A 6,000-nucleotide genomic window follows, 5' to 3' on the forward strand; every position below is an offset into this window, starting at 1 on the left:
CTACCTATTTGGTCTTTTGCTTGCACTTGTATCAACCTTCCGGTCTTTTCACCCTTCTAGATCTTGCGAGCTTCGATTTGTCGATCTCTTTGCGGGACTTCTACCGGAAGGTCTTTTCTCGCAACCTCTATCGAGTAGGTGTATCGGGCCTACGAGGGAAAACCGGTTTGTGTGCGTATGTGTGTTGTATCCCCACGATTCCCCCTCACGTTCTTCGTGTTCATCGCGTTCATCCACCTACCCCCACGAGTTCCACCCAAATCCGTGAAGATCGGGCACATCCTTGGACTTAGTCCACATCAGCCGTCTTCATTTCCCTTGTCTCTTGACCTTGTATGGAAAGTGTGGCCTTCAACTCATTGCCTTGAGTTTCAATCTTCTCATTGAGGTCTTGCACTTGATTGTTGAGGTCATTCCTTTGCACGTGAGCTCTTTCTTCATAGCGGACATTGGTATCCTTGAGCATGGCTTCAAATTGATTTAGCTTGGCGTGGACGGCTTGAGTAGCTATCCAATGTTGGTGTCGTGTCATCGGTAGTTGGTTCCCTTCTCCACTAGACATGGTTACAACTAAAACAAGAACTATGTGGTGGGTGGTTAGGAAAGACTACCAAGAAAGTCAAAACTTGCAAACCAAAATCGAAAAGGTGTTTCAAGACGGAGGGAAACCGATATGTATGCACACACACAAAAACCAAAACTCTATATGGTGTTAGGTATGGATGTGGAAAGCCAAATGGAAGAACCAAACGAAAAGTCTATTGTCAAAAGTGGGTAAGATCCAAAAGTCACAAGTCAAAGGCGGTAATCACAAAAGGCATACACAATGAGGAACACACGCGTGGGACAAAATGGGGTTAGCGCGACTTGGAAAATGAGCAAGAACAAAATGGTCCTAACGAAGACTACTAGCTCGGTGTCACGCTAACACAAGAGAGACCGTGGCTTGGTTGCAAAATTGAGAAGCAACAAGATTTGCGCAAGACGCCTCTCTTCTCTTTTCTCTCTTTTGCTTAAAAGCTTTGGACTCTTTTGTGTATAGGTGTCACTCACACACTTTTTCTTTTTCTTTTTGTATTTTTCTTTCTTTTTCTCACTATGTAAGGATACTACTATCTATGTAAGTATGTCACACTTCTTTTGCTTATCTTTTCACACGAGCTTGCTTCGAAGCTTTGCTCAACACACGCACACCCTCACGGTCGGGATGCTTGCGCAATGCTTCGCAACACTAGAAAGCCACTCTCGACAGGAAAGGTACGCAAAAGAGGCTAGGGCTACAAGTTAGGAGCAAGTTATACCACTTGATGATGGTGGCCGACGATCTTGAACTTGCTATGGTGGAGGTGTCAAATGAACCGCTTGGATCTTCGGGGTGCCGTCGTCGTTGTCGATGTTGCGGAAGCTTTGTGGTAGCTGAAATGGCACTCAAACCAAAGTCCAAACACAAGGGGGTTAGTACCAAAACGAAAAACGAAGGTTGCTGTCAAAATTTCGGCCAGGCGGAACTTCCGGTCCTGAGGGGCGGAACTTCCGGTCCGGGGGCGGAACTTCCGGTCCTTCCGGGCGGAACTTCCGGTCGCAATCAGATCTGCGGGCAGTTCGTCGATTTGGGCGGAAATCCGGGCCGAAATCCTTCGAATTCGAGGAAAATTTGGCACTAGAAGCTGTGGGAAGGTGGGGGAATTGCAGATCAACACCAAAGGCAAGTTTCTATTGGAGCAAAACCACAAATAACTCAACAAATCGAGAGATCGATCCAAGGCCAATTTGGGGCTATTTTTTGGGAAAAAAAAATTTTTGGAAATTTTTTTGGGCGAGATTGGTGGAATTGGGGTATGTGGGGGTCAAATCCGTGGCAACCAAAGAGCTGCTGATACCATATGATGTGGACTAAGTCCAAGGATGTGCCCGATCTTCACGGATTTGGGTGGAACTCGTGGGGGTAGGTGGATGAACGCGATGAACACGAAGAACGCGAGGGGGAATCGTGGGGATACAACACACACACGCACACAAACCGGTTTTCCCTCGTAGGCCCGATACACCTACTCGATAGAGGTTGCGAGAAAAGACCTTCTGGTAGAAGTCCCGCAAAGAGATCGACAAATCGAAGCTCGCAAGATCTAGAAGGGTGAAAAGACCGGAAGGTTGATAGAAGTGCAAGCAAAAGACCAAATAGGTAGAAGTGCAAGCAAAAGATCAAACAAACGGTAGAAGTCACCAAAGAGATCTTGACAAGTCGATAAGGAGCCCGGGTGGGTACAAGATCAAAGATCTAGGTAGGGTTCCCACAAGGGTGAGCTAAGCTCAGGTTTAATTTCACATCAAGTCTAATCTCAGATCTGAGCCAACAAGGCTATTTATAGTAGGTGGGGCGAAGGGATAAGTTACAACTAAAAGTGCTGTTGTGATGAAGTTCGATGGGGCGGAAGTTCCGGTCAACTTGGGCGGAAGTTCCGGTCAGGGGCGGAAGTTCCGGTCGGGGCGGAAGTTCCGGCCAAGTTCCGGCCTTGTTCCGGAATTGCGCCATTGTCCCGCAGTAACATCCAGTAAGGTTTTCGCCGACTTTCGGAACTTGGGCGGAACTTGGGCGGAAGTTCCGGTGGGCGGAAGTTCCTGTCCCACGGGGCGGAAGTTCCGGCCTGATCCATTTTGCTGGGCGCTGGAAGGCATCTGGAGAGCATCTGGAGGGCATCTGGGCGGAAGTTCCGGTCCTGGAGGGCGGAAGTTCCGGCCTGGCAGCTGTAGCTCCATCTTCGTCATTTCCAGCTCTCTCTCCATTGGCTTGGTCTTCATGGCTCGCTTCTTGGTCGATGTACCTGATTGAACATAGGGTATTGGCATGAAGTAGCAAGCCATCCAAAGGGGTGTCAAAGGAGTACGTGGAGAGGAGCGAATTCACCTCTTGGCGTATGGCTTGGGCTCGAGCTCGTGTCATTGGACCACGAGGAGGGCTTGTCGGTCTTGAGGCGGTGGTGTCCGAAGGCCACCCCGTATCATGTTTTGAGCACCACGATCCTCATGAGTTGGTCAACGAGCTGAAAGCTATATTTGAGACTCATGCGGCCATGGAATGCTATGAAGCATCGAAACACTTCTTCAGCTGCATGATGGAAGAAGGCAGCTCCGTTAGTGAGCACATGCTCGTTATGACCGGGCATGCGAAGAAACTCAGTGACTTGGGAATAGTGATTCCTAATAGACTGGGGATTAATCGTGTCCTTCAATCATTGCCACCAAGTTACAAGAACTTTGTGATGAACTACAATATGCAGAACATGAACAAAGAGTTACCTGAACTCTTTGACATGCTAAAAGCTGCTGAGATTGAGATCAAGAAAGAGCACCAAGTGTTGATGGTTAACAAGACCACCAGTTTCAAGAAACAGGGCAAGTCTAAGGGAAAATTCAAGAAGGGTGGCAAGAAAGCTGCCACGCCTCCTATGAAACCTAAGAACGGCCCTAAGCCTGCTGCTGAGTGCTATTACTGCAAGGAGAAGGGACACTGGAAGCGTAATTGCTCCAAGTATCTGGCTGATCTGAAGAGCGGCCTTGTCAAGAAGAAACAAGGTATATCTGATATACATGTTATAGATGTTTATCTCACTGGTTCTTGTTCTAGTACCTGGGTATTTGATACTGGTTCGATTGCTCATATTTGTAACTCGAAACAGGAACTAAAGAATAAACGAAGACTACTGAAAGATGAAGTGATGATGCGCGTTGGAAACGGATCCAAAGTCGATGTGATCGCTGTCGGCACACTTCCTCCACATCTACCTTCGGGATTAGTTTTAAGCCTAAATAATTGTTATTTTGTACCCGCGTTGAGCATGAACATTATATCTGGATCTTGTTTAATGCAAGACGGTTATTCATTCAAGTCTGAGAATAATGGTTGTTCTATTTTTATGAATAATATCTATTATGGTCGAGCACCTGAAAAGAATGGCTTATTTCTGTTAGATCTCGGTAGTAGTGATACGCATATACATAACATTTGATGAGGTCTAAGACCCCGGGAGTGGCCCGATCTCGCGGTTTGACCCCGAAGACCTAGGGGAGAGGTGGGAGAACGCGAGGAACACGAAGAACAGGATGAACACCGAGACTCACGCATGCACACCAACCCGATACACCCGATGCTTACCTCTGTGGCTCGATGGACCACGCCAATAGAATCTCCGAGGAAGAGGCACGTGGCAGAATTCCCGGAGAGAGATTGGGGTTGGAGAGGAAGATCTTGATGAGGGAGAGAGAGTAACTTGTACTAGAATCTCACTCAACAAGATCAAAGTCAACAGCCAAGGTGCCTTGATTACAGAGGGATGATAGCCCTAGGGAGACTAAGCTCAAAGGTAAGTTTGAGTTCAAAACAAGTCTAAGGGGTAAAGGAGGGGTCCAAGCTACTTATATAGGCACACATGGCGAGCAAGGGCGAACAGGTACGCGAATGGATAACTTAAGACAGTTTGGTGGGTCATTCCCGTCAGACCCGGTTTGGATCCGGTCTGACCGGGCCTGTGATCGGGCGGTCCGGTCATGGGTCCGGTTGACCGGGCGCAAACCGGGAATCTGCGAGGTTTCCGGTCTTCGTCCGGTATGAGGGAGCTGCGCCGGTTAGTGCCCGGTTGACCGGGCCTGTGACCGGGTCGCCCGGTTGTGGGGCCGGTCTGACCGGGTCCTGGACCGGCCAGCGTCCTTCTCTTCCTTCGATCGCTTCGATCGACGTCGGGTTCGGCTTCGTGATCATCTCCATGTCCAGCTGCTCCTCTCCTTCCCTTGGCCATGGCGTGTCCTCCTCTCCGGGGTCTTGATGCGCCTTGTACCTAATGACACATAACACATCGGCATGAGGTAGCATTCCGTCCAAAGGGGTACCAAGGTCAAGGGTGGTGAGGAGCGAGTTCACCTCGTCATGTAGAGCTTTAACTCGGGCTCGTGTCATCGGTCCACTTGGGGGACTTGTTGGTCTTGGTGTAGCGACGTCGGTGAGCGGGGCTACATCATCTCCCCCCTTGGGAAAGAGTCGTCCTCGACTCTTGCACCTCCTCATCTCCCTGATAGGGTGACAAGTCCGAGACGTTGAACGTGTTGCTCACCAAGTACTTGGATTTCGGGATGTCGATGACGTAAGCGTTGTTGTTGATGCGTTTGAGGACCTTGAAGGGGCCATCTCCTCTTGGCTTGAGCTTGGAGTTTCGCTCATGAGGGAACCTTTCCTTCCGGAGGTGGATCCAAACGAGGTCTCCTTCTTGGAATATTCTTTCCTTCTTCTTGGCGTTGATGCGGCTTGCTTGACGAAGCACATGTTCTTGTATGGTCGCTCTTGTCTCTTCATGTAGTTTCTTGACGGCGGCAGTGCGTTTGTCGAAGTCCATGTTGGTCCGCTCGTGAAGGGGGAGCGGGAGTATGTCGAGTGCCGTGTAAGGTTCGAATCCATAGACGACCATGAAGGGGCTCCTTGATGTAGTCTTGTGCTTGGCGCGGTTGTAGGCGAACTCCGCGTGGGGAAGGCACTCCTCCCATGACTTCAAGTTCTTCTTCACAAGGATGCGTAGGAGGGTGGAGAGGCTTCGATTGACCACTTCCGTTTGGCCGTCCGTTTGCGAGTGCGAGGATGATGAGAATAAGAGCTTCACTCCAAACTTTGCCATGAGCAACTTCCAAAGATAACTCATGAACTTGACGTCCAGATCCAACACAATGCTTTGCGGTACTCCATGTAGGCGAACAATTTCCCTGAAAAACAGTGAAGCAATGTGTGAAGCATCGTCGCTCTTATGGCAAGGTATGAAATGAGCCATCTTAGAGAATCTATCCACTACCACGAATATAGAATCATGACCATGCTTAGTGCGAGGCAATCCTAAAACGAAATCCATGCTAATATCGGTCCATGGTGCATATGGAATAGGCAATGGAGTGTAAAGACCATAAGGGTTGCAGGTAGACTTAGCTTGTAAGCAAGTGGTGCACCGGCGGCAAAGGCGTTCC

The sequence above is a fragment of the Lolium perenne genome, chromosome 2 (assembly GCF_019359855.2).
Source record: "Lolium perenne isolate Kyuss_39 chromosome 2, Kyuss_2.0, whole genome shotgun sequence".
NCBI classification, from domain to species: Eukaryota; Viridiplantae; Streptophyta; class Magnoliopsida; order Poales; family Poaceae; genus Lolium; species Lolium perenne.